The following is a 27237-nucleotide window of genomic DNA, read 5'->3' as shown; positions in this document are numbered from 1 at the left end:
CTTGGTGGGTGACACTGGTCCAGCTGCCCTCGGATGGGGCACTTCTCTTCCCCTCTCCGACCTCTGAGTGCGTTTACCAAGGTCATAGATGCACGTGGCAACGGTTCACGGGGAGAAGGGCCGAGGGTGCAGCGGGAGCCTGGGTGCCTGACGTCTCCCTCCTCCCTCCCGAGCCCTCCGTGCCACTGGCGGTCCTTCTGTCACCAAGCAGGTGGCACGGGCTCTCCACCGGCTCAGACACGGAACCTGCCCTGCATGTCGAGGCCCAAAGCCATACCTTGACGGGGGCCGTGCAGGGCCAGCTGGAGACACCGAGATCCCGACGGGTGCCGGGCCTCCGGAGACTGAGGACAAGCTTCGGCCATCCACTGCTGACCGGCCACAGTCCCCTGGGTGCCCTAGTCATGGCCCAAGACAGAGTGGGAACAACGCAGGCCCCCAGTGTGGCTGGCATGCCGAGTGCTCTCCCACCGTCGTCCTGTCTGGGGACTTCTGCATCCAGAAGACGTTCTGCCATCAGCCCAAACCCAGCTCGGGCCGGGCTCCATTGACCGTGGTCCTGCCTTGGTCACCCAGATGTTCAGGACTCCCCTCGCCTTCTCTGAGACCCGTGCTGTCCAGCACGGTGGCCACCAGCCACGCAGACTGCGTCCAGCGCCACGGAGAGCAGGGCGGGCAGCACCCAGCCGAGTGCCCCTCCCCAGCAGTCCAGACATGCTCCCCCAGGCTCGGGCCACACCAGCTGCCCCACTGCCCAGAGCCTGGTCCACCCCCACCCGGCCATGTGCGGCAGGACATGAGAACACGGCAGGGCTGACTGTGGGGACGTGGGGAGAAAGAGGACAAGGAGCCGTGTCCCTGCCTTCAAGGCGCAGGGCGTGAGCCCAGCCGTCAGAGTCTGCGGACCCTGCCTCCACCCAGTCGTGGTAGCTGCTCTTCCCTGGTGGGGGGCTGGGGGGCACCCACCATGGTGGGCACACGGAGGGGCTCAGGTGTCCCCAGCGCGGCGGGGCAGGAACACAGGAAGGGGCTCAGAGTCCCACACAGGAGCTACTCACCTTCAGTGGCTACAGATTCAAGAGACCCACGAGAGCCAAAGGAAATGCCAAAAAAATGTTAGAGCCATAAGAGAATTGAGTAAAGTAGCTGGTTAAAAAAGTACATATGTACGTGTGCAGAGCATCTGTGGGGAAACCACAAACTTGTCAGCCGGACATTTGAGTAAGCGGGAAGACACGCCACCAGCCTGCAGGGGGAGGCTCCATGGGGCCGAGCTTTGTCTCCCCGACTATTGGATCCGTACGGTGAGCACAACGTTAATCAGAATACAGTAAGTGTGGTTTTTTTTCCAACTTGGAAAATTGAGTCCAAACTCATCTCTAAGAATAAATGTGTGATAATAGAATTCTTGTTCGTTTGAGGAAGACCAGCTGTAGTTAAGGAGTGTCCTGGGGGGGCCGGGGGCGCAGAAGGGGGCTGGAGTCCACAGGGAGGGGGTAGCGCTGTGTCACGTGGCCACTCAGAACCAGACGCAGTTAGACTCAGATTCCACAGCATAGAGGAAGTCAATAACCAGATAAATTCGAGGATGCCAGAGGCAGAAATCCTAAAGGAGAAGACCGTCGGCACACCCACCCTCACCTGCAAACGTCTTCCAGCCGAACAGCCGAGTGCGAGAGGCCTTGCACCACAGACCAAGTCCAGGTTGGGGTCCTTGCACACCCAGTATGTTTGCACGTATTTGCACATTTATGTGTTTGGTGAAGGGTTGTATCAGCAAGGGCCAGGTGAGCACACACACTGAAAATGGCAAGACATGTAAGTGACAGATGTTCAAAATAAGAACTGAAAGTAGTCACGTTGAAATCACGAGAACACCATGTTTTGACCATCCAATTTCCAGACATATTTTTTAAAATTTTTAAAAATTGTTTTTTTGTCTTTCTTTTCTCATATATTGGCATAATTCGGATGCCCCCAAATACAAAAGGTTATGCAGTGAATGGGGTGGGGAGCAGGGTGTCGCACAGAAATTTATTTTAACCACAACGCCCAGTTCTGGGGACGATGAGGAGCAAACAGCCCTCACACGTGGCTGGTGTGTGCACCCCTGCACTCGAGTGGAAAGGGCACAGCGTGGTGGACAGGTGTGTGTGTGAGCAGGCTGCTCGAGAAGATTCGGGGAGCCAAGTGCAGGTGAAGCAGCACTTTACACCTGGCTGACGTGGCAAACGTGGGACAGCACCGGGCCCGGAAAGGCCACGGCATGGGCTGTGGGGCCCCTCCGGTGCCACCGGATGTGAACTGGGCAGCCATCCTGCACAGGTCAGATGAAGCCCAGGGACACTGTCTGTGTCGCCGAGGCCTCCTGTCCTGGAGCCACACGGGCCACGCACCAGGACGTGCCCACACGTGGCAGAAGTGCTGGGTACTCAGTAGTTCATCAGCTACACAGCGTGGATGGACCTAGAAGCCCAACCTAAGGGATAGGATGTGTGCCGACCCCACACCACCTACGAAACTTAGGGCAGGAGGCGCACAAAACAGCACACGTTCTTGACAAGACCCGCTGGTTAGGACGGCGTGCACGCGGGGAGGCAGAGGGGCTCCAAGGAGGCCAGGGTCAGCGCTCCTGGAGCGGGGGAGGACGACCTCGCGACCTCAGCTCTGGGTGGGGCCGTGCCAGAGAGGAAGGAGAGACCAGGCACGCAGCTTCCGAGGGGAGTGGCATCACAGGTCATCAGGAGTCGCCGCTGTCATCTCGGGGCACGGGCGCGACTCCTCTGAGACTCACTTCCTCAGCAACAGAGGGGATGACAGCCCGCACTCACCACAGGGCGCAGGGTGCGCAGGAGAGGGAAGGTGTGTGGAGCTCAGTGCACGGCAGCCCCCCCGGAGTTCCTGCCGCTGTCGGGATTATTCCCTGCACGTTCAAGTGTGGCCATTTCTCATCCACTCGTGGTGTAAGATCACACACAAAGGAAAGGACCCAGTCCACCTCAGCGGCCACACGAACCATGCGGCGTCTGTCTGCCGGCCCAGCGTGTACCTGGAGACGGTGAACTCACCCAGTGTCTTGTTGGTAAGATCAGGGAGCATGAGTATCTGAATGATAGCCAGCTTTGGGCAAATCACTTCCGATAATCATGACTGAGGCAAAAATAAGGAACAAACAAAAACTTTACATTTGTGCTGAAAATAACAAGGTATAAAATAAAAATGCGGGTGTTGTGTTTTAATACCTTGCCATCCATTCGTAGTAAAGTAAATTTCTGTCGGGTTAGAACAGCATGACTTTTGTCCTTCCTTATGATACTAGAACATTGATTTTTCAATGTCCTCGTAATCAGGATTGTAGCTGGTGAGCTGGAACATGGAGTACCTTGCTGTTCCCATGCTTGGCCCAGTGGACGCAGCTGAGGGTCTGGACACTGTGCTAAACCAGCGGTGGGGGAGCCTGTGCAGCCGAGGAAGATAGAACTTCCAGAAACGTGCACTAAATCTGCACGATTTTCTTACTAATCTAAAACAAATGATCAGGCAGAGAGCTCAGGCCTGAACCATAAGCTATTTTTGTGGCAAGTGACATGCAATCAGCCCCGAGCACACGGACATACATACCACCCCTCACACCTCACCACACATACATCACACACGCATCTTAGAGGGAAACCCCAATAACTCTTAAGATGTGGGGTGGCCTCTGGGGAGTTCTTCAAGAGGCCAGCTCTTGTGACTTCCAATCCCAGCTGAGGCCGAGTCATGAGCCCAGACTTTGTCCCCCACATGGAACAAGTAAAACTAGACAAATCTATGAGGTGACAGTTCCTGACACTGGACACCAGGAAGGATGGGACAGTGTTCCCCGAGGTGTGAGAACCAAGATCCCCCTGCAGTGCAGGGGAGGGGAGCCCAGGCAGAGCCCACTGGTTTCCCACGTCGAGGATCTGGGAGAGAAGGCCACAGGGATCACAGGACAGAGTCCCACAGAGAGAAGAGCTGCCCCGAGGGACTTGCAGAGATCTGCCGCAGCTCCCACTCAGTATTCTGGTGAATGCTGATCCATGTGAGTGTGTGTGAGCAAACCCGCAAGGCCAGGGAAGGAACCCCAAAAGGGGAAGAGGGAAAAATCCCAGCCCCAGGGTGCATGCAGGGCAGGAATAATGCCCGCTCACCCCGGGCTGCGGAAATCTCAGAATTCCTGGGGCCCCGAGTAGAGCACTCACAGGGTTTGCCTCGGCAGGAGGGAAAAACCACCCCTGGGCTACAAGCAGCTTTGATCTTAAGAGTTGAAAGCAAGCCTTGAGAGAAACAAACTGTTTCCAAGTAACTTAAGTGCATTCCAGAACAAAGCTCAAGAATATTTATAGGAATGTAAAAATATCCATTATGCAACATCATAAAGCCATAATTCTGGCGTCCAATTGAAAATTACCAGGCCTGCAAAAGAGCAGAAAACTATGACAAAAAATGAGCATAAAAATCAATCAATAGAAGTAGATCCAGAAATGACAAAGAAGACAGATTTAGTACACAAGGACATTAAAGCAATTATTATAAGTACATTTTTACATTCAAGAAGGTAGAGAGAGAGTGAGCTTGATAAAGAGACATGGAGGATACAGAAGGCCCTAAATCAAACTTGTAGAGACAAAAATTGCTATGCCTGAGGAGAAAACACACTGGATGGGATTAATAACAGATTAGACACTGCAGAAGAAAAGGTTAGTGAAATTGAAGATACAGCCACAGAAGCCGCATACAGTGAACACATACTTTGAACAAACAGAGAACAGGGCGCTACGGACAAGCCCAGAGAGGCAGGCGAGATAAATATTTGAACATGAACGTGCAGAGCCAAGACTCCCAACAACACCCAAGCTAAGGCCCATCATAATCAGCCACTCAGAACAAGTGACGAAGAGAAAAATCGTAAAACCAGCAGAAGAGAGGAAAACACTCTGAAGAGGAGCAGATGTGAGAGCGGCCGCAGGCTCGTCCTCGAGAGGATGCGTGTGAGGACATGTGGGGTGACGCCGTTAAGGTGCTCCGAGAAACTCAACCTACACATCCACACCCAAGAAATGGTCTTGCAGAGCTGGAGGTGAAATAGGCTTTTTCAGACATTCAAAAATGGAAGACTCCTCACCAGTAGGCACACGGTCAGAAATGTCCCCATATGCCCATTAAGAAACACTTTAGAAGGTTGGGGGTGTAGGGACAGACTCCAGGAGGTGACAGACATCTAGCTGTGTTACAAGCGTATGCAGCATCCACGCTGTGGAGGGTGACCTGCCAACCTACACAGCGATGACCCACTCTGCAGCTGAGTGCACTCTGTAAGGAGCAAAAGGACGGAACTCAAGGACCGTACTCCAGTTGATAAGGGGGCTTCCCAGGGGGTGCCAGTTAATTCCACTGCTGCTGTCCACGTACATGGGAGCTGAGCACCTGAGTGGATGGCGGAAGGTGGGAGCCAGGTGTCCACTGTCGGAGGAGGTTACACCTAAGCAAAAGGAGGAGGCTGCAATGACCCGTGTGGTGATGGATTCAGTAAGAACTCATGTTTAGCTCAGTGCAGACACACATGGTTACATATGGAAATACTCTGGATGCCTGGAAATGCATAGACTGCTGTGCACTCACAGATCTCCTTCTTCAGCGGCTGGGAGGGCCCGGCAGCCGTGAGCATGTCCAGTCCCAGGTCTTGGCTTGTAACACCATTCCCCAGTGAGAGGGACCAGGGCACCCTGCAGAAATGCTGATTCGAGGGCCCAGCAGGACGTGCCCAAGGTGGGCCTGGAGCACCAGGTCGAGCCAGAAAGGAGGTGCTCAAAAGCAAAGCACAGCCCCCACCCTGATGGGCATCAGAGGGACGCAGAAGCCACCTGAAGGGGCTCCTGGTGGCCAGAGCTGGACCAGTCCCAGCAACAGAGTGAAGTCCTGTTGGATCATAGCCCACAGTGTAAAATAAATACCCACGAGTCCATACGGACATCCATAAATGATTCACTCATGCGCTGATGCGGAAACGGTATTTATCTCCTCCTCCGAAGAGAATCCCGCAGTGTCTGCTCAGCCTCTCCGTCCTCGGGGAGCGGAGCGCACCTCCCCACTCCTTAGGTGTGGGCTGGGCGTGGCGACTCCCTTCCCCGGGGGACAGGGCAGGAAAGGGAAGGAGCCACGTGGGGTGGGGACACCGGGGAGACACACCTCTGCCAGGTGACCACGGCCAACATGAGCAGTGGGACAAGTCATGCTGACGGCAGGCACCTGGGCCGGATGGGATGAGAGGGACACTTCCCTGTGTGGTCTTCCCCCCGACAACCCCTGACCCCAGTCCACTCATGAGAAACCACATCATGCTAATCCCAACGAGGGGCATCCCCCAAACGCCTGACTGGTCCTCCTCCCAACGAGGGGCATCCCCCAAACGCCTGACTGGTCCTCCTCCCAATGAGGGGCATCCCCCCAAACGCCTGACTGGTCCTCCTCCCAACGAGGGGCAATGCCCCAAAATGCCTGACGTCCTCCTCCCAACGAGGGGCAACACCCCAAAATGTCTGACGTCCTCCTCCAAACAAGGGGCATCCCCCCAAGCACCTGGCTGGTCCTCCTCCCAACGGTCAGGGTCATCAGAGAAACTGTCTCGGCCAAGAGGAGATGTAAAGGGACATGATCAGTGTCACGTGGTGTCCTGGACGGGATCCTGGGACAGAAGGGGGACGTTAGGGGAAACTGAGGAAATCTGAATGCTTAGTTAATAATAACGTGTTATTATTGGTTTGTTAATTGTAACAAATGGACCATACCGATGTGAGATGCTTATAAAGGGGCCAAGGTACATGTAGAAAATCTTTGTAATAGATTTACAATTTCTCTATAAACCTAAAACTGTTATATAAGTAAAGTTTATTTTTTCAAAAAGAAAACACTTTATCAGGGAGGGACAAAAGCAAAGATTTTACCTCTGACGAATCAGCCAGATGGCACCCCGCCCACTGGGACAGCTCACACCAGAGGGACTGAGCACCAGGTCCTGGGGTGAGGCGGGGGCGGGGGGGGGGGCAGTGCGTCTGGAATTGCCACACGCTGCCGTGGGGACGAGACACCTCGCAGTGGCCGGCATTTTCTTAAAAACTTAAAGACACACCTTTCCTATGGCCCAGCTATCCCACTGCTCCGTGTTTACCCAAGAGAAACAAAAGTTCGCATTCGCAGCAGCTTTAGGTATAATCCCCCCAAACTGGAACTCGCCCCCCGTCCCGCCCCAGGTGGATCTGTAGCTGAGCGCACAGTGAGGACCGAAGCCTCGAGCCAGCACGACCCACAGCCAGGTGAGCCGCGGAGGGTCCTGCCGACTCATGCTCTGAGGCCAGGCTACGAAGTGTGCACGCTGACCGCTCCCTCCCTGTGAAGTTCTGGGAAATGCAAATTAATCGCAAGTGACAGAGCAGGTCAGCAGTTGTCTGGGGACGGGAGATTACAAAGGGGCAGGAAGAAACTTTGGGGTGACTACATTTAGGATCCTGATTTTAGTGATAGTTTCCATACATATCAAATTGTTCACCTCAAATATGTGCAGTTTTTTTGTGCTCCCAAGAAAGCTGCAGGGAAAACCACAAAGCCACCTGAGAAACTGGAATTGCGGGTTTCTGGAAACATCTGTGAATTGCTGGTGTTCCAGGCAAGGGGCTGGGGGTGGGGAAGCCGTCAACCACAGCCTTGCCTCTTGCATGGACCTCAAGGTTGTGTTCAAGCTCTCTCTGGATTTTAAAATGATAAATGTACTTTGAAAATGCCCAAATCTGCAGACACAAATAATAATTTAACCGGCACACGCGAGAGAGCTGTGTCGTTGGGCCTGGTCCAATCCCACCCCATCTCCCCGCACAGCAAGCAGCCTGGACCGAGGATGTCGCGGTTCCAAGACAAACACGTCTTCCGGATTCTGCCTTTGAACGTGTCTCATGTTTAGAAAAAAGCACTGAGCTAAGAGTTGACTTTTCCTCCGCAGGCCGAGTGGAAACATGCCCTGCTGAGCTTCTTGGCAGGAGGAGAGCCACCCGCACTGCTGTCCTGATGGGGGGGACCAGATGCGGTCCCCAGCCCTGGGATGGAAATTTCCAGGGACTTTTGTCCTTCGTCACGTCTTTAATTTGTCAAATGGGCCTCTCTCGCTCCGGCTGCCAGGTTCACGCCGCTGCCAAGGCGAGCTGGTGCCGTCCTCGGGGAGGCATTCCCACCTCCGTGAAGACCAGACCCCGTATTCCGTCCGCGTTGTGGTCTCCCGACGCCTCGGTTCCAAAACCAGGACCAGCGAGAGTCTGAGGGCTGATGGGCTCCCGGGTTGCCCTGACTGGGGAGTCGCGCCTGCCCCGTTTGTGCTGAGCAAACGTGCAGCAGCCCGGATGCACCCCTCTTTTATTTTTAAAGATTTATTTATTTGAGAGAGAGAGCGGGGGGAGGGCCATAGGGAGAGGGAGAAGCAGACTCCCCGCTGAGCGCAGAGCCGGGCTCGGGGCTCCATCCTAAGACCCTGAGCCCGAGAGTTGGACACTGAACCGACTGAGCCACCCAGGCGCCCCCTTTTCTTTTCAGACGCACCCCTCCTTAAAAGCATAAGATTCTTCCCCATTTCAGTCTGAAAACACTGCGGTGTGCACAGAGGAACGAATGCCCTGACCCGTGAATGGCTCTGTGCCCAAGGCCCGAGTCAGGGGATTTGTTTGGGGTGAGACTCAGCTCTGCCCCGCTGCCCCTGACCTTGAGAAGGAACCGCATTCTCTCTGGCCCGAGCGTCTCTTCCCTGCAGGTGAGGGTAACTATCTAGTTCAACCCTCTAGGGCTCTGTGGACCCTGATTCGGTGCAGAAGGACGGCGTGAACGTAGTAAGGGACGGCTAAAGACCCCGACGAGGTCCTCAGCTTTGCTTCCAGGGAGAACACGTAAAACCTTTCCTGACATGAATTGCGCAACCCTGTCAAAGGTCAAAGGTCAGCCATTTGGCACACGCCAGAACAGGGTGGCACCAGGGGCTGTTTCCAGCAGACCCAGGAGATTTCACTTGAACTCTGGGCGCAAGGGATGTGGTTTGAGAACCAGTCCTGGTCCAGGACCAAGGGGAGGATGAGGCGGGAAGAGGCAAGGCCCCGCCCCCAGCCCTGGAGCCAGGACTCAGCTGGGCTCCCCCCACCTTACCCGGGGAGGGGGCTACACTGTGTGCGATCTGGGTTTGCCGGCCCAGCCACCTTCCCCCCTCATTTGGTAAGTGCCCTGATTTTGGCTGCGCGTCCACGGTCCCCCATGCAGCCTGCGATGGGGACACTCACCCCTCCCCTCCGTAGTGAGGGTGGTGCTCTGATTAGCGGAATCAGGGTTACCCTGGTGCAGGACGGGCTGGCCTCAGCTGCAGGGCACTCTCGTGGCCTCTATGAGGAAGGCTGGGAGAGCAGTAGCCTGGGCTCCCTCTCTCCCCCTCTGTCTCGTGGCGCGTGGTCATGAAGGCAGGAACTAGCAGCTATGTTGACATCAGAGGGAAGCCGCCCTGAGGACAGGACGGACGGGTGGTGGGTGGGCTGCATCGGCGGATAAACGTGAAAGCCTGATCACGTCTCACTGGAAGCCCGCCCGGTCTCGGACCGTCTCCTTACAAAAGTCAAGATTTATCAGCAAGTTCCTGTTGAGGCTGGTTTGAGTCGGGCATTCTGTTTCTTGGCACTGAGGGGGTCCCCTCCGACGAGAGCACCGGGAAGAACGTTGTCTAGAACTGGCAAGTCCGTTGCCCTCCTAGGTCACGGACGTAGATTTTGCAGGGGCTCAGCCGCACACTGGACGGTGGCCGAGGAGGCCGCGGCCGCCCCACGGGGGGCAGCGGTGCTGAGGGACAGGCCTGCCCACGCAGGAACTCCCTCCATGTGGCCGGAACTCTGATGACCCGCCTGAGGAGGGGGCCCCGGCCTGGAGGGGCCGCTGGGACACCTGCGGGGGCCCCGGCCAGGAGGGGAGGGCCACGAGCCCCCGACCCCGCACAGACGGCCCGCGGAGTCGCGTGGGGACGGGCTGATGTTCGCTCCCTGGACAAGCTCCATGGCCTTCTCCGCCTTCCTTTCTTCCCTGGAAGCACGTGGGATGTTTTTAGAAGTTCGGGAATCTAGACGCGCCCGGGAGGCCTCTGGGCTTCTTTCTTGGACTCGAGAGCGGCACAGGATTCGGGCCATGCGCCTCAACAGACTCTTGGTCCGCGCGGGGAAACATTTCCAGGTCGCTTTCACCTGCGTCTCTGCCACTTCAGTGGCTTTTGTTCGGTCCTCAGAAATATCTACAGCCCTTACTTGTCTGGGACCGCACCCCCTCACGCACCCCTGCCTTCCCTGTGCCTCAAGCCTGCGCCCCTGCCACGCACGCCGGGCCTGGGCCCTTTAGTGTCTCTGGGCTGCTGCCGGCACCCGCTCCTCCTCCCTTCCTTCCCTTCCCTTCTCCTCCCTGCCTCCCCCCTGCCTCCTCCCTGCCTCCTCCCTGCCTCCTCCCTGCCTCCCTTCCTGCCTCCCTTCCTGCCTCCTCCCTGCCTCCCTTCCCGCCTCCTCCCTGCCTCCTCTCTGCCTCTTCCCTGCCTCCTCCCTGCTTCCCTTCCTTCCTCCTCCCTGACTCCTCCCTGCCTCCTCCCTTCCTTCCTTCCTTCCCTCCCTCCTCCCTTCCTTCCTTCCCTTCCTTCCTCCCTTCCTTCCCTTCCTTCCTCCCTTCCTTCCTTCCCTCCCTCCTTCCTTCCTTCCTCCCTCTTTCCTTCCTTCCTTCCTTCCTCCCTTCCTCCCTCCCTTCCTCCCTCCCTCCCTCCCTTCCCTCTTCCCTTCCTTCCTTCCTCCCTCTCTCCCTCCCTCCCTACTTCCTTCCTTCCTCCCTTCCTCCCTCCCTTCCTTCCCTCCCTCCTTCCTTCCTTCCCTCCTTCCTTTCTTCCTTCCTTCCCTCCCTTCCTCCCTTCCTTCCTTTCTTCCTTCCCTCCCTTCCTCCCTCCTTCTTTCCTTCCCTCCTTCCTTCCCTCCCTCCCTCCTTCTTTCCTTTCCTCCCTCCTTCCTTCCTTCCCTCCTTCCTTTCTTCCTTCCTTCCCTTCCTCCTTCCTTCTTTCCTTCCCTCCTTCCTTCCTCCCTCCCTCCCTTCCTCCCTTCCTTCCTTCCTTCCTCCCTCCCTCCCTCCCTCCCTACTTCCTCCCTTCCTCCCTTCCTTCCTTCCTCCCTTCCCTTTCTGTGAAGTTTTCACCCCGGCTGCACCTTCCCCTTCCCTGCTGGGGACGCCAGGGTGCTGTTTCCTGCAGCCGAGGGCTTTCGGGGTGGGGTCAGCTGCGCCTGCCCTGGCAGGGAGACCTCTGGGAGGCTCCGCAGGGAGTTCTTTTCTGCCTCTTCTGTTTTCTCGTTTGCTCCCCCCAACACGAGTGAGCAGCTGCTGCAGGCCCCGTGGGGGGAGCGCCCTGCCCAGCACGTCCTCCCAGGACAGCAGGTGGGAGGGGAGGGGGGTCCTGGGCCACCAGCCCTGTCCCACGGTGGTCTCCCGGGCCCTAGACAGCCCTGTGCCCGGAGACAGGGCCTTCCCACGGGCGGGCTCCGCTCTGGAGTCCGGCTGGCGGGAGAGGCTCCGACCAGGGAGTCAGGCGTTGGGGGGGGGGGGCGGGGGAGGCGGTGGACGCGGCTGTGCGTCTCCCCAGCACCACGTTCAGCGCGGCTCCCGTCTACCGCAGGCTCTGCGCGCCCGGCTGGGTGTGTGTGGTCAGTATGTTACCTTCGTCTCTGCCGGCAGGGGTGCCGAGGTCCTGCTGTCTTTCTGAGGACAATCCTTTCCTTCCGTCTTTTTCCGAGAGAGAGAAAGCCACCAAATGCCTGGTGCTCGTCCCGGGCGCTGGGCCCGAGGAGGGCTTGGCCATGGGTCTGGGCCTGGGTCTGTGGGGTGGCCCAGAGTTTTCCTAAATCCTCCGTGGGTGTGGTGGGCTGACCCTGCACAGACAGCTGGAAACCGGAGAGAGGCGTTCCCTGTCCTCTGTCCACACAGAGAACACGCACTGAACACCCACCAGGGCACACAAGGTGAGCGGGATGAGCCCCGTCCTGCCGGGGGACAGCGGGCGGAGCGCTCCGCGTGCGTGTGCACGGACAGGTGCAGGGCCGCGGCGTGCTGGGGGCGTCCTCCCCGTCATGTCCCCATTTGCTGACCAGGACGCCTTTGCAGGCATCTCTTCCGGCTTTTCCGTGGATGCAGAGCCGGCAAGACGTCCCACCTGGCCTCTGTGTGTGTCTGCTGGATTTGGGATGATGCTCCATTGAAATACCTCAAGGTGGGGTTGCAAAACTTTGTGTCCCCCCAGTACTTAGGACGCACAGTGAGGGACGCTGGAGACTCGTCGTCATGATCTTGTGACTCACTTATTCATTCCTTCTACTCAGTGACTGGGTGCCGGCGAAGGAGGGGGGGCTCAGGGTGGCAGGCTCTGCCCTCATCCATTTCAAGCCAAGTAGGAGCAAACGGGAACCCCCATGCTCCCGACCTGCGGGTTTAGCCTCTCCAGCCCCAGCACCCTCCGCACAGTGCAGTGTAGGCGTCTACACGTCCTGTCTCCTGACCTCCCAGGTCTGCACCTGTCTCCCCAGGCCTGAGCAGCCCACACAGTGCCCTGATCCCTCAATCCCCCACTCCTACAGTGAAACACAAACATTTCCTATCTGAACCGACCTCCAGCCCTCAGTGGCTTCTGAGTTGGGCCACTTGGTCCCCACAAACATTCTGTCCGTCCCAAAGCTGAGCTGGGACCAGTGTTCTCTGTCCTCTCAGGATGGGGGCACCGCTCACTTCCACCATCCAGACACTTCTGAGAAAGGAAGCCGGGGCCTTGGGAGGTCACACGTGTGGGGGGGTCCAGAGCTGGGGTCTCCCTGAGGCCAGAGCCGGGGCTTGCAGAGGCCCAGCCCTCCCAGCTGAGAAGCTGGTGTCCAGGGACGGCAGCCGGTGGTCCGCTCTGGGTCAGGCTCTGAGGTCCGGCCAGTCGGTCAGGCCCACTGCACACAGTGGCCACTCCTGGGAGCATTTCCCAAGCATGGAGGGAGCCTTGGATCAGGGGCTGCGTGTAGGCATCTGGGGCACTCACGGGACAGCCTCTGGGTGCCACACGGGCAAAGCCCTCTCCCTGGAGGAGGTGTCCCAGGCAGGACGTGGCCTTGACGGAGGGCTTTGTAGGGTGGAGCAGGGTGACGTGGGCACAGGTGGGAGCAGGGGCCTGGGATCCTAGGGACTGCTCAGACCTTCCGGGCTGGTGCAGAACGCAGTGGTGGATTTTATAATGTCATCTCAATCACCCTCGGTTTATGCCACTGGAACCTTCCCCTGCCCTGGGCAGTCATTTCTAAGTAAGGAGAACAGAGAAGGGCGCCGGGGTGTGAACTGCTCCAGGAAGACACAGGGCGCTGGGCGTCTGTGGAAACGCCCAGCACGTTCCCTCTGTGCTGGCGGCCACCTCGCACCCACATCGTGCGCTCAGGGCCCTGCAGAGAAGCAACATGCTCCCTTCTCTCAGGCCCGCCCGCGCGAGCACACACACACACCTGTGCACGCAGGTGGGGATCGCTTCCAAGGACACCTGGTGGCAACGGCAGGCTCGTGAATTTCTTACCAGAGGCGGGGGTGGGGGTCTCATTCACAGTATTTTATGTAAATATATGTAATTGAAATTAATAAGCCGACGCCAAAATGCCCCGATCCTAGGTGTTCACTTCTGAGTTTGAAACCGCACGCACGTGTGTATCCACCATCCCAACCAAGGAACAGAGCTGTTTCCAATCAGCCACCTACTTCCCTCGCCAGGTCCCCCACAGGACCCGTTTCCTGCCCCAGGGGCCGGTGTGGCCTGTCCCTGACGTTGGAGCCCTGCACTGCCCCCCAGGGCACGAATACCATGCCGTCCCGTCCCCTTGCCAGCATTTGGACTGTCTCTGGCCCTGAACCGACGAAAATAAGGCATCTTCACGAGCGCATGTGTGTGCAGGCAAAGCTCTGCCCTTTTCCTCGTGGCTCCCGGAGGACCTGCGTCTCCTGAAGGCCCCTGAGCCTCGGCAGCAGGGCCGGGCACCCCTGTCCACTCTGCTGCCTCCTCTACAAAGTGGGTGAGCCCCCAGGGGGCTTGTGAACAAGGCAGGTTCCAGGCCTGGGCCCCGTCCCCCCGCCTGAGCGCCCGGCCACCCAGCCATCCTCTGGGCCAGGCTCGCCCTGGGGGTGCACCTGGGGGTCTGGTTCTGGCTCCCGTGGTCTGTGAACATGGGGACTCTGGGTCACTGAAGGTCACTCAGACATACCTGCCCGGACCAGAGCCCCATCTTCTGACCTCAATATCCCTCCGAGGCAGGCAGACACCCCCACGTCCCCCACCAGCATGAGAACACCCCGGGGAACCCCCATGCAGACGGGGCCCAAGAGCCACTGCAGTAGACAGACCCGCGGAGGGGTCCTGTTTTGGGTATGCCCTGCAGGAGAGACTCTCCACAGGGAACGAGGTATGCATGGCCCCTCCCGAACAAGTCCCTGGGTGGTACCCTTGCTTACAGGCCCCCTGCACCTGCCCCACCCCCGACAGAAGCCCCTGGGTGCAGCCCCTTTGGGCCTGGAGCCCACAGTGGGGTTCTGGGGGGTCCACTGGGGGGCGTCCCTGGAGAGGCCCCAGGGAGGGAGGGAAGTGGGGTTGTCTGTCACTCCCAGGCCTGCAGCAGGCAACACAAGTGGGGACTTCCTGCGACCCCCATCTTGGTGCGTCCTGAGAGAACCCGGCTGTCCGCCCATCTGTCCAGGCAGCCCCGTGGCCGGGCCCCGTGGGTGGGGCTCTGGGGCCGTTGCTGGTTCCCCTGCCATCGGCCACACGTCTCTGGTGGCTGATTGATATTTCAGACACAGAGCTTCCATGGTGCCCTGGCGCCCATGCTGTGTTAGGGTCGTCACCCCATTAGCTGATTGCCTCGGGGATTGTCCTTCAGTTACTGGCGGATGGAAGTTGGCCCAAGTGACCACGTCTTTACGTCTCTTGTCCCCTGTTCCTGTCCTCTTGTTGCGTGCAGGAACGCACCCCCGCCCCTGGGGACCCAGCTCCGTCCCCACCCAGGAGGCGCTTCCCACCTAAGCGGACAGCAGAGCTCGGCTGTTACCGCCCCGGCGACAGATCCAGGGGCCACGGGGGCCTGGTGGAGTCCTGGGGGCTGCTGGGCCCAAGGACATTGCAGACGGAGGGGCAGCTCTGAGGTGAGGAGGAAGCGCCCTGGTTTTCATGGGTTGTGGACGGCAGAGTCGTTTTACTGGGACCAGGGCAGCAGGGCTGAGGGACAGGCCCCTCTGTGCCCCCTGACGGGGCTGGTTAGCCTCCCCAGGGCCGTGAGACACCCCTTGTGTCCCCCAGGGGTCAGGCCCAGGCCTCACATGAGAGGTGACTTCTTGGGAATCAGGCCTAGTGCTGGCCTGGTGTGAGATCACAGGGAACGTCCGTACCAGTCTCTGGCCCCGCGGCCAGCACGGCGCTCCTGGGGCCCTCCTCGTTCCCCACGTGACAAGGGCACTCGGAGCATCTTCTGTCCTAATGAGGTGACTCGGGGGGGCTCCTGGGTGGGGCTGGTCCCCAGAAAGAGCAGCGGTGACTGGAAGCTCGGAACTTTCAGGCCACCCCGCCCCCCGCCCAGTTCTCCAGGGAGGGGGAGGGGCTGGGAACGGAGTCAATGAGCTATCGCAGGCCTCCGTGAGGAACCCCGTAAATCCCAACAGGACGGGGTCCGGAGAGCTCCCAGGTGGGTGGACACGTCCACACGGAGAGGGTGACGCACCCCAACTCTACGGACAGAAGCTCCTGTGCTCGGGACCCTCCCGGGCCCGCCCCATACGCCTCTCCATCTGGCTGTTCACCTGCACCCTTTATCACGTCCTTTATTATATAACGAACCCGTAAACATGTTTCCTTGAGATCTGTGAGTCGCCCTAGCAAATTCGTCGGACCCGAGGAGGGGTCGTGGGAACTCTGATTTGTAGCCGGTGGTCGGAAGCACGGTTGACAACAGGATTGTGACGGCATCTGAGGTGGGGGCAGGACAGCCTCACCGAGGTCTGGGGGCTCTGACGCGGCTTCTGGGTCGATGGCGTCACAGACAAATTGTAGGACACCCAGTTGGGCCAGAGAGAACCCAGATATGTGGGGTCGGAAGTGTCAGAGTAAAGCATCCTGTATGTGCGTAAATGCAGAAGGGTCTGCTGCACTCACAGCTGTCCAGGACGACTGTCCTCCCCCGGGCCAGCACCGGCCACGGGCAGGGGTAAGAGCCTCGTGCTCCCGCTGTGCAGGCTGCCCGAGAATCGGGGCTGTAGGGCAGGCTCGGCGCCCGTCAGCATAGGCCTGTGTCAGAGAACCCCCCCCAGCCAGACGGCGAGCCTGCCTGCCCTGGTCCACCCTCTGGGGCCGCGCTTGGCTGTCTCCTGGGGGCACTCTTCGCAGGAGCTTTGGTGCAAGTGTGCCCCTGCTCACCCCCTCCGGCACCCCTGCCACCAAGAAGCCTGGGGGAGGCTGGGCACCTGCCTTCCGGCTCTGTTCCGAGGCTGCTGGCTCGGGACCCCTCCAGCTGCGTCCCCTCCCTCCCCCGGGACCAGGGAGTGATTTGCACCTTTCTATGGACAAGGAAGGGCAGCTGTGGCCTTGTCCCACAGGGGACTGCTCGGAATCGGAAAGCTCTTCCTGAAATCAGCTCAACAAGAATTGGAGAAATTCTGCTCCACACATGCCTCTTGGCTCCTGCCAAACATGGAGAACCTGGGTGTTAGGTGGGAGGTCCTCCTGGCAGACATTCTGGAAAGCCAGGTGGCCCACACTGCTAGAACACGGACCCGCCCCGAGAGGCCTGGAGGGTGAGCCTCCGTGTGGGGAGGGCGCCCAGGAGGGACACCAGGCAAACAAGACAGATGTCACCTTAGAAGTGGACGTTCTTGGGGAGTCTGGGTGGCTCAGTCGGTGAAGTGTCTGCCTTCGGCTCAGGTCATGATCTCGGGGTCCTGGGATCAAGCCCCACGTTGGGGGGGGTCCCTGCTCAGTGGGGAGTCTGCTCCTCCCTCTGCCCCTCCCCCTTCCCCAGCTCTCTCTTTCTCGCTCTCTCTCTGAAATAAACAAATAAAATCTTAAAAAAAAAAAAAAGGAAGTGGACCTTCTTGCCTATTGAAGCCTCGAGAGATGGTGTGCAAAACCGACCCCCCGGGTAAGTCCCTAAGTTATGGGGTCCTGTGTTATACAGCGAGGGACCCCCGAACAGGGACTCTGACGGGGAGCAGAGCAAACCCAGTGGGGGGCTTCCCAGGGTCTGCGTGTTCTTTGGCTCACTTGTTATATTTTCCCATGACAGTGGGGTGGCTGGCTCTGGGGAGGGAGGGGGTGACCCTCTGAGAGATGTCCAGTGACAAAGATGATCCCCTCCTTCTAAACCTGAGATGGGGTGGGGTCTGTGTCCTTGCATCCAGCACAGCTCTGACTGAGGGTGGGCGCTGCAGGAACGGGGCCAGTCCCACTTCAGCTCAACAGAGCCGGAGCCCCCGGTGACCCGCACCACCCTCCCCGCAGCCCGGCCAGAGCCCCTGGTGACGGGCGAGGCTGACCTGGGGCGCAGAGGCCGCTCAGGGGTGAGGACGTCTGTAAGGAAGGGCACAGCGTCCCCACTAGCAGCTCCCTGCAAGGTCTGCTGCGTTTGGCACTCGGGTCAGCTTTCGTAATAAAGGGATCCAAGTCCAAGTGCCGTCTCTTCCCTCCGCTGGAACATGGGCTCGCGGGGCCTCGTTCCGTCACTGATTCCATCTCACGCGGCAACTGGGAAGCCAACGGGCAGCTTCTGCGGGGAAAGCTAACCAGATTCCTAAATCGATGGTTCGTTTCTCCCTTCCTCCTTCTTCCTGTTTTTCCTTTTAAATTGGTACCAAGCTCATGTGTGTGTCTGACGAAACTTAAACACAACGAACGGAACGCAGCTGGGGCTGCACGTTTCTCTCCATGCCCCCCTCGCCGACGGTAGTTCCGTCCCCACGGCTACACCGCGTGTGGTCTTTCCGAGGCCACGGGAGTGTGTGCACACCTACGAACTTAAAACATCGCTGACACCACGCTCCGTGATACCGCTCTGCATCGCGACGTACCGGGTAAATCATACAGCGCAGAGGTTTTTCCAAATAGACCCAGCTCATTCTTTTATATCCTTTTAATTTTTGGCTATTGTTGTTGGCTTGTTGCTAAGGAAGATGCATAAAACTCCTGTTGTGATGGAGGACTTGTGATTCCATCATTGAGCCACACCACACCCACACATGTATGTACACCCCCTCATGAACGCTTCTGCACGAACACACCACACACGCACACACCACACACGTGCACATATGTACACCCCCACACGAACGCTCCTGCATGCACACGCCACACACGTGCACATATGTACACCCCCACATGAATGCTCTGCTTCCTCCATGGAGCCTCCCTTGACTTCCTGCCTCTAAGCTCTGTCCTCTCTGACAGCATCTTGTGCAGAGTTCCTGGGTTGCTCACCTTCTTGCTCTCAACTGGCAACTTGTGTATCACGGAGCTTGGGATTTACCCCTCTGAAGAGTGAACACTTTTCTGTGAGTGAGATTAGTGTCCCTCTTTCCCCCAACTTTGTATAATTAAAGTACCGTTACATGCTGAAGGGGACAAATAAGCACCGGGTGGGCTGTGGTGGGTATGACCCCACTTCCATGCGATCACTGCTCTGGGTGCTGCTATGGAAGGGAGGAATGTGGCCACGGTCTCACGTTAATTCAAACAACTCTTCCAGACAATTAGGTGGGTTTTTCTGATCTCCCAGGTGGCCAGTGTGTTCTCGTCTTCGAACTGTTCACAGAGCTTCATGCTCAGGCGTCCCTCTGCCTTCCTGAACATCTGGATTCTGGTTGTAACAACCGGTTTAATGACCTCGTATACTAGGTCATCTGTGTCTTGCCTGGTTCTGTTTTCATTGATTCCTTTTGATCCTGGTAAAGATCATATTTTCCTGCTTCTTTCCTTGTGTGATAATTTTCTGTTGAATACCAGACATTGTGGGTCCTCTCATTTGGGGCAAATTTGGCCCCGTTCCTGAGGGGAGCTTCTGAAGGTCCCACTGATGCCCGGTGAACTAGGAGGTGTTCCCACTCTGGCTTGTGGACCATGAACGATCCTAGACCCACGTGAGCTCCCGGGTGTCTTCCTCCTCCCTCCTGGCGGCTCTTTCCTGGGCACAGGCATGCGGAGGCCGGCGCTCAGTCCCGGACCCCAGGACACTCCCAGCAGCCCCCCATCTCCACAGCACCCTCCTCCCTGGTGCTCTGCCAATTCCAGTCGCTTTGGCCTCCCCAAGCTCCTGACTCAGCCCCCGACTCACAAGGCAGGAAGGGAGCTCCGTAGTTTCCTACGTCCCAGAGATCACCCAGTCCTGCCTCCTGACCAATGTCAGAGGAACAGATTTTCACATTTTGTCCAGATATTTGTTTATTTAGTTATTTAAGGTGGGAGAGTAAATCTGGACCCTGTTATTCAACCACGGCTAGAGATGGAAGCCTCAGTTTTTGTTAACTACAAATGTTTCTGTTTTACCCTCACTCCTGAACGATAAGTGCATGGGATGAACAATTCTTGGTTGAGCTCTTTTCTCTCAGGCTTTTGAAAATATTACTGTCTCACGGCTTCCACTGTGGCTGTCAAGACGTCAGTTTAATTGAGTTACTCTTTCTTTTTCTCTCTAGCTGCGTGTATAATTTCTCTTTGTCTTGGAAGTTGTCCAGTGCGGGCGTGCTGTATCTGGGCACACCTTCGTGTTCACGCTGCCGAGGTCCATCAACCCATTAGAGTCTGGCAAACAGGGTCTTTTTTATTCACTGTCCATAGCTGCCACCTTTGTGGCACGTTTATCTCCTTCTTTCGTCTGGAGCCCCGATTAGGCTCTGCGTCAGTGGTAGCCACTAAAGAGAAACTGCATCCCATCCTGTGTTTCTCCGTGCTGCACCTGGTGACTTCTCCAAGGATGTCCTCCAGCTCACTGATTTTATATACAACAGCATCTAATTTGCTGCTTAATTGTCCACTGAGTTAACTACTTCATTTATCCTTTTTTATTTCTCCATATTTTTTCATATCTGCCTCCTCTGTTTTGATCATCTGTTGTCCATCTATTTTCAACACCTTCTCCGATTTCCTCAAGCATATTAATCTAGTTCCCACCAACCAGGGCCATGTTGAACCATGTTTTTGTCCTGGGTTTCTTGGTTCTCCCTGAGGGAATGTGGCTGCTGGCTGGCACGCATGGGCGCTGGGCTTCACACGGACAGTTTCCAGGGCAGACCTCTTTTTCCCTTTTATTCTTTTATTTTATTTTTTTCTTGTTCCAATAGATCCTCCTGAGGGTCAGGTTTTCCCTCTGAGTGTGTGGTTCTGTGGGGGACCCCGTGTTTTGTGGGGTCTCTGGTCTCCCAGACTTTGGGCTCCCCTCCCTGACCAAAGCTTTTCCCTGCTGGAGCTCCCGGTCACAAGGGCTCACTGACCCCAGTGACCTCTCTCTCTACAGCTTCCCTTATTCACGGCCAGCACAGCCGGGCTTTGAAGATATTGCTAAGATGTTTGGGTATTGTGTATAGGATGGGGACTCTTCAGTAGGAGCAGCAGAGATTGTCTTCCTGGAAAATGACCTTGTCCCACCCCCACTTTCCTTTGTAGAGACAGAGGGGAGGGGCATTTGCTGCCCTCGAGAGGGAGCCGCTGCCGGGGAGCCTGAGTGGCCTTTCCCAAGGGGCTCTCCACCCACAGGTCACATGGGGGAGGTGAGGCTCATGAGGCTGAGCAGTGGCCCTGGTCACCCAGCCTGGTACGGGGCATCCAGGGGCTCTCGTGTTCGCTATCTTGCTGCATGGAGCAGGAGGGGTGACAGGGGAGCCGAAAGCCCAGCCGTACCTGCTCTGGGCCTCAGGGCTCCGTGCGCTTTGGCTCGGAGTCAGCAGCCAGTGTCCTGCTCGTGCAGCAGTGACCAAGGCCGCCCTGGGACGGGCTGCAGCGGGGACACCTGCCCGTTCTCACAGGGCCCTCCCGACCTCCAGAAGCTGCAGTCCTTTCCAGGATTCAGAAGGAAGCCCACCGTCCCGCTCCCACTGAAGCCCCCAGCAGCCTGCATCTGCTCTTTCTGCAGAATGCAGTGTGGATTTCTGCCACGACCAACGTTCATTCTCTCCTTCCACCTGTCTTCCTCCTGGCTGCAAATGCAGCTTGGTGTGTCCGCATGGCTTGATCAAATAATCACACCCCAGCACAGCCGGGGTGGCACAGGGCCACAGGAGGGTCCCCACCCCCGTCACCCTGTGTGAGCGCCCTGGGAATGTACCCTGGGAATGCACAGGCCTCTGAGAAGTGGGCTCTGGGGCAGGGAGGCCATGCTAAAGGCAGCCTTCGGGGAGCCTTGAGCAGGAAAAGGCCCATGAGGACAGCTGGGGGCTGGTGGAGGGGCTCTAGCCCTGGGGGTACAGCCCAAGCTTCTAGTCCTTAGGGGGGTCTTCTGCCTCCTCAGCTCTGGGCTACCTGCTGGGGTGGGACAGCCACCCCCTCCAGCCTGGGGTCCTGCTTGGTCAGTGCTTCTTCATCATGTGGCATGCAGCCCAAGGGTCTTCACCCCTGGCTTCTCCGGGAAGGCCCGGCAAGGTCACCCCGGCACCGAGTTGTCTTGCCGACACCACCCCCACTCTCACCCTGATGCCCTGGCCACAGAGTCCACCTTTCTGGGACCGGGATCACCCCCCTCACAGAAGCCACCAAAGGGTGAATGCACCTCCTCCAGCCCAGGTCCAGCCTGGCAGGCTGAGGAGAGGTGAGGGACAGGAAGTTGTGCCCTGCACTGTGGGGGTGTGGTATTCAGGGTCAGGGTCAGTGTCAGGGCCAGGGCCAGAGTCAGGGTCAGGGCCAGAGTCAAGGTCAGGGCCAGGGTCAGGGTCAGGGCCAGGGCCAGGGCCAGGGTTCAGGGCCAGGGCCATGGTCAGGGTCAGGGCCAGGGTCAGGGTCAGGGTCAGGGCCAGAGTCAAGGTCAGGGCCAGGGTCAGGGTCAGGGCCAGGGCCAGGGCCAGGGTTCAGGGCCAGGGCCATGGTCAGGGTCAGGGCCAGGGTCAGGGTCAGGGTCAGGGCCAGAGTCAAGGTCAGGGCCAGGGTCAGGGTCAGGGCCAGGGCCATGGTCAGGGTCAGGGCCAGGGTCAGGGTCAGGGTCAGGGCCAGGGTCAGGTCCAGGGTTCAGGGTCAGGGCCAGGGCCAGGGCCAGGGTTCAGGAGGCCCAGGAGGGTGGCCAGCAGGCAGGCTCGGTTCAGTCCTTCACTCTAGTCAGCTGGAATGCCAGCTGCTCCAGGGGTTGGGGCTGCCGGTGCTGGGGAAGCAGCGAGAAAGCCGGCCCGGGCTCAACTGGAGAGTAGACCTTGGCATGCCAAGGGCTCTGTGGGCAAGACAGCAGGACAGGCCAGCGCGGCCTGGGTCTCCCTACGTGGGGCTGACCCAGTGTAAGCAGGGAGCAGCCCGTCAGGCCATCGTGGCTGGAGCAGGGGAGGGGGGTCTGTGGCCACGGGGAGGACGGAGGCTTCGACTCAGAGAATGGGAGGACGAGGATTTGGGCAGAAGGGCGTCGTCTGACTTAAATTCTCAGAAGAGTCTTTCTGGCGACTGTGTTAGAGACAGACTGCAGGGTGGGGTGGTGGCCAGGGGAAGAGGGCAACCACTTAGGAGGCTCTGGGAATAATCTGGAAACCGTGACGGGGGCTCGGAGGGGGTGCAGGGGAAGGCGTTGGGGAGGACAGGGCGTGGGGAAGCTGTGAGGGTGGAGGCAACCAGATATTTGATGGCTTAGGTTCGGGCGTGAGAGATGGGGTGTGGGGGAGGGTGGGTGCGCCGAGGACCAAAGGGCAAGGTCTCCTGGGGCCGCGATGAGCGTGGGCTGCTTGCCATGCTCAGAGCTGTGGACTGACGCGCCAAGGAGCACGGCGGCGGCCAGGAGAGGGGAGGGGTCTGAGGCCACACAGGAGGCAGCAGGCATGAGGAGTCCAGAGCACCAGGATGAAGATGCGTCCGGGAGAGAGGAGGGGTCAGCTGCTCAGATCGGAGGAAGACCCAGAATCAGCTGTCTTCACACAAATGACGCATTTGGACAAAGACGCCTCCCCTTGTTCCCCCTTGGTGCCTTCCTGCCCATGTCTCTGCTTGGTGGCCTCACAGAGACCCAGGGACCACCGGGGGCCCGCTCCAGTTCCTTCCACGGTCAGATCTCCGGCCATGTGTGCTGGGTGCTGGGGTGGTGGAGTCGGCCCTGCACACCTCAGGCCCCAGCCCGCTGGGGTGCCCCTGTCCTCGTACTTCTGGTTCTGCTTCCCCGGGGTGGGGGTGGGGAGGCCGGCCTTCCTTCTGGGTGTGGTTATCCTGAGGTCCTCGTCCTCCACCTCCACGGCTCTGCCTGACCTGCAGGGCCCCTCTCTCCGCCCAGCCGGCTGCCCTGCTCTGGCTCTGACCTGCAGGTGAAGAGAGAGCAGAGACCCCAGCGCTCACACGGCCCTCCCACAGCTGTGCTTCTGTTCTCAGCATCTGGCACATTCATGGCCGCCCATAAATAAAACCCAGATGAAGCCCCTTTGGGAAAGACACTTCATCACATACGGGATACGTTCAACAGCAAAAGAAAACCATTGGCCAATGATACTCGTGAACGAGGGTGCAAAAATCTAAAATTAAAAGTGGTTACCCAACGCTGACAATGATTTTAAAGTCACACCTGCGGTCAGGGGTCCCAAGAGTCCAGGAACACTGGGAGATCCCCTCGGACAGCTTGTTAGCAGACTTCGTGCTGCATCATCGTGCTGTGTCCACACTGTGAGGGGCGGTGGGCAGCACTTGGCGTGTCCACGAGGTGGTAGTTTCACGCAAGCCCTCTGTCCTCGAGGTTCTCTCTGCCTGACGGGCTACGGGGTAGGAGGTGGGATGGTTCCAGTATTCTGCCGCGACTGTGAGTTGTTTCTGCCCTTGACTCTGCCTTCTTGATCTGGAAGAGTTAGCGGCGTGCAGATGAGAAGCACACCTGCCTCTGGGGACATCTTACCGCCAGGACACCCCTGGTGTCTCGAGCCTCCTGCCTCACAGCGAGTCCACATGTCCACAGACCACATGTCCACACGGCCACACGGACTTCCTCTGGGCGTGTGCACCTGCTCCCCTCCCCCCGTGTGTGCACCTGCCCCCCTCCCTGTCCCTCCACACCACATGTGCGCCTGGTCCCCCTCCTCTTATGTTTATCTTCTCGTGTCCTTGTGTTAGGGTCCCCACTGCACCCAGTCTAACAAGCTTCACCTATTAGCTGAAATATTAGGTTCTTTTGCGTTTGGTCTAATTATCTGGGTTTAGATGGACCCTTGACCTGCTCCCTGCTCCTTCTCTTCTCTTGGCTCTGTTCAGACTGGTTTTGTCTCTATTCCATGTTCATTCTTGATTCACTTGCCGGTTATAAATTACTTTGCTGCCTTCAGTAGGCACCTCGGGGTTGCACTGTGTCTTTGGCCCGTTGGACTCCGGTGTAAATTAGTCCTGACACCTCTTAGCGGACACGCGTGCAGAAAGCCCTGGTGCTGTTCTACCCCACCCTTTGCATTACTGTTCTTCTATTTTAGAATTCTACATACATTTTTTTATTTGTACTTTCTAAAAATTTTATTTATTTATTTATTTATTTGACAGTGAGAGAGAGAGAGAGCAAGCAGCAGGCAGAGGGAGAGGGAGAAGCAGACTCCCCACCGAGCAGGGAGCCCGATGCGGGGCTCAATCCCAGGACCCCGGGATCAGGACCTGAGCCGAAGGCAGACACTTAACGACTGAGCCACCCACGCACCTCTACATACATTTTAAACCCTGGGAGTCATCGTTACCATTATTTCTACAATAGTATTTGCTTCTATTTATTTATTTACCATTTCTCTCTTGCTCCACTCCTTCCTTGATCCCCCCTTGGCTCTGGGGTCATTTTCCCTTCTCGTGAAGTGCTCCCTTTCATCCGTGTGAGCACATGCGTGTCTGTATGCATGTGGGCGTGTGCACATGTGTCTACATGTGTGTGCACGTGCGTGCGTGGGCACCGTATCTGCATGTGTGTGTACATGTATACATGTGTGTGTGCTGTGTGCACGTGTGCGCATATGTATACATGTGTGTAGTGTGTGCATGTGTGCGTACATGAATACGTGTGTGTACTGCGTGTGTGCACACATGTATACATGTGTGTACTGTGTGTGCATGTGTGTGCATGTATACATGTGTGTACCGTGTGTGCATGTGTACATGTATACGTGTGTGTACTGTGTGTGCATGTGTGTGCATGGGTACTGTATACATGTGTGTGTACTGTGCGTGCATGTGTGTACATGTATACATGTGTGTACTGTGTGTGCACGTGTGTGCGTGGGTACTGTCTGCATGTGTGTGCACATGTATACATGTGTGTACGGTGCGTGCATGTGTGCACATGTATACGTGTGTGCGTGTGCGTGTGTGCACATATGTGTACGTGTGCGTGCATGCACGTGTGTGTGCCTGGCTTGTGTGTCTGTGTGCCCGTGCACACAACCTGACGTGTCCTTCCGGCAGCTCTGCGGCTCTCCGCCCTGGCCCCCTCCGCTGACACACCGTAGCAGCATCAGTGTGCCTAATCAGCTCTTGGAGATCTGGCCCGGAAAGTTCTGAGCACAAGCGGACGGGGCAGGTGGTCCCCTCCCGAGGACAAGGAGGAGGTCCGTGGGTGTCCTGGTTAGCCACAGGGCTGGGGGCACGTCAGCCCCCCAGCAGATGCCCACCAGGCGCACAGGGACCAGAGGCTCTGGACACCGGGGAGCCAGATGTGCAGCAAGGTGGCCCGTGAGCCTGACGCCGGCAGATGCCCCTGCTGTTGGCTGGGCCTGCTGGGCAGGCGCAGGCCGGGGTCCTCGCTACAGGCCTGCAGGGAGGCGTGCCCTCCTCACCCTGGGCATCCTGGGAGCCTGTGCAGAGGGGTCAGCACCCCACACGTGCCCCGACGGCACATCCCTCTGGGCTCTCCTGCCAACGGGGCGAGCACTCATTTAACTTCATTCTCAGGCAATGCTTTAAAAATGGAAAAGCCTTACAAGGAGCTTCTGCCTGACAGCACAGGTCATTCTGATCTGAGTGGAGGCCACCACGTCCCGCTCTGAAGGAGGTCCAGGCAGCTGACAAGGACATGCCGTGCGTTTCCTCTGAAGCCTCTGGGGGAGGAGAGCCCATGAAATATGTAAGACACAAGTGAATAAAACATCGAGGTGCTACAGGGCCCGGAAGGCCCTCGTTCCCGTCAGGCCTGCGGAACGCTGCGGGCCTCCGAAGCCTGGCCACTGGTTCATTTTCTGGACGTTCATGGAGGAATCTGGCAGTGAGCGCCCCACATGTGGTTTCCGGTGGCCCGGCTTTGGGGAGATGTCTCTATGGGGGACGTTGTGGCCTGCCCTGTCCCACTCCGCTGTCCCCAAGGTCCTCGCACAACTGCCTCCACGCTGCCCCCTGCTGTCAGACGTGGGGAGTGCACCCAGATCCCCGGAGGCTCACAAGGGAGACCATCCAGCTTAGAACCCACAGAACAGGGCACCTGAATCACTAACGTCATCTTTTGTCTCCCAAGTGGACATCAAAGATTTGATTTCAGAGCTATGCCATAGTTTGTGGCTCTATAAGGAGGAAAAAATCCTGATTGGGGAAAGAACAAATTTTGGGAGACAAAATGGTATATTTTGCTCCTCAAACTGGGGCCATTTCAGACACTGTGGTGTTTGTGCCGTCCTGTCCGCCAGGCCCACTTCACGTCCCCCTCTCCACCAGACGTGGTGTGGTTTCGTTAGCACTGTGCTGAAGACTCCCCGACTGGCCTGGTTCTCGGTGTCCCCTAATGTGGAACCTCCTCGCCCCTTCCCCAGGGACCTGGGAGGGCACGAGGGTCTTCGTGGCCGCCCCGGCCCACCGCCAGTGCCGTGCACATGCAGAGCTCCTCCCCGGGGTCCCCTCCCAGGCTGGCCGTGCACCCCCAAAGTGATGGGGTGCCAGTGAGGTGGTGACAAGCCCATGAAACTCCCACCCAGAAACGCTTCCCTGCGTCCTCCTTTTGCCCCTGGGTGCAGACAGCCCGGGGCTCT

The sequence above is a fragment of the Halichoerus grypus genome, chromosome 1 (genome assembly GCF_964656455.1).
Source record: "Halichoerus grypus chromosome 1, mHalGry1.hap1.1, whole genome shotgun sequence".
In the NCBI taxonomy this organism is placed as follows: Eukaryota; Metazoa; Chordata; class Mammalia; order Carnivora; family Phocidae; genus Halichoerus; species Halichoerus grypus.
Note: the sequence above shows the minus strand (reverse complement) of the source record.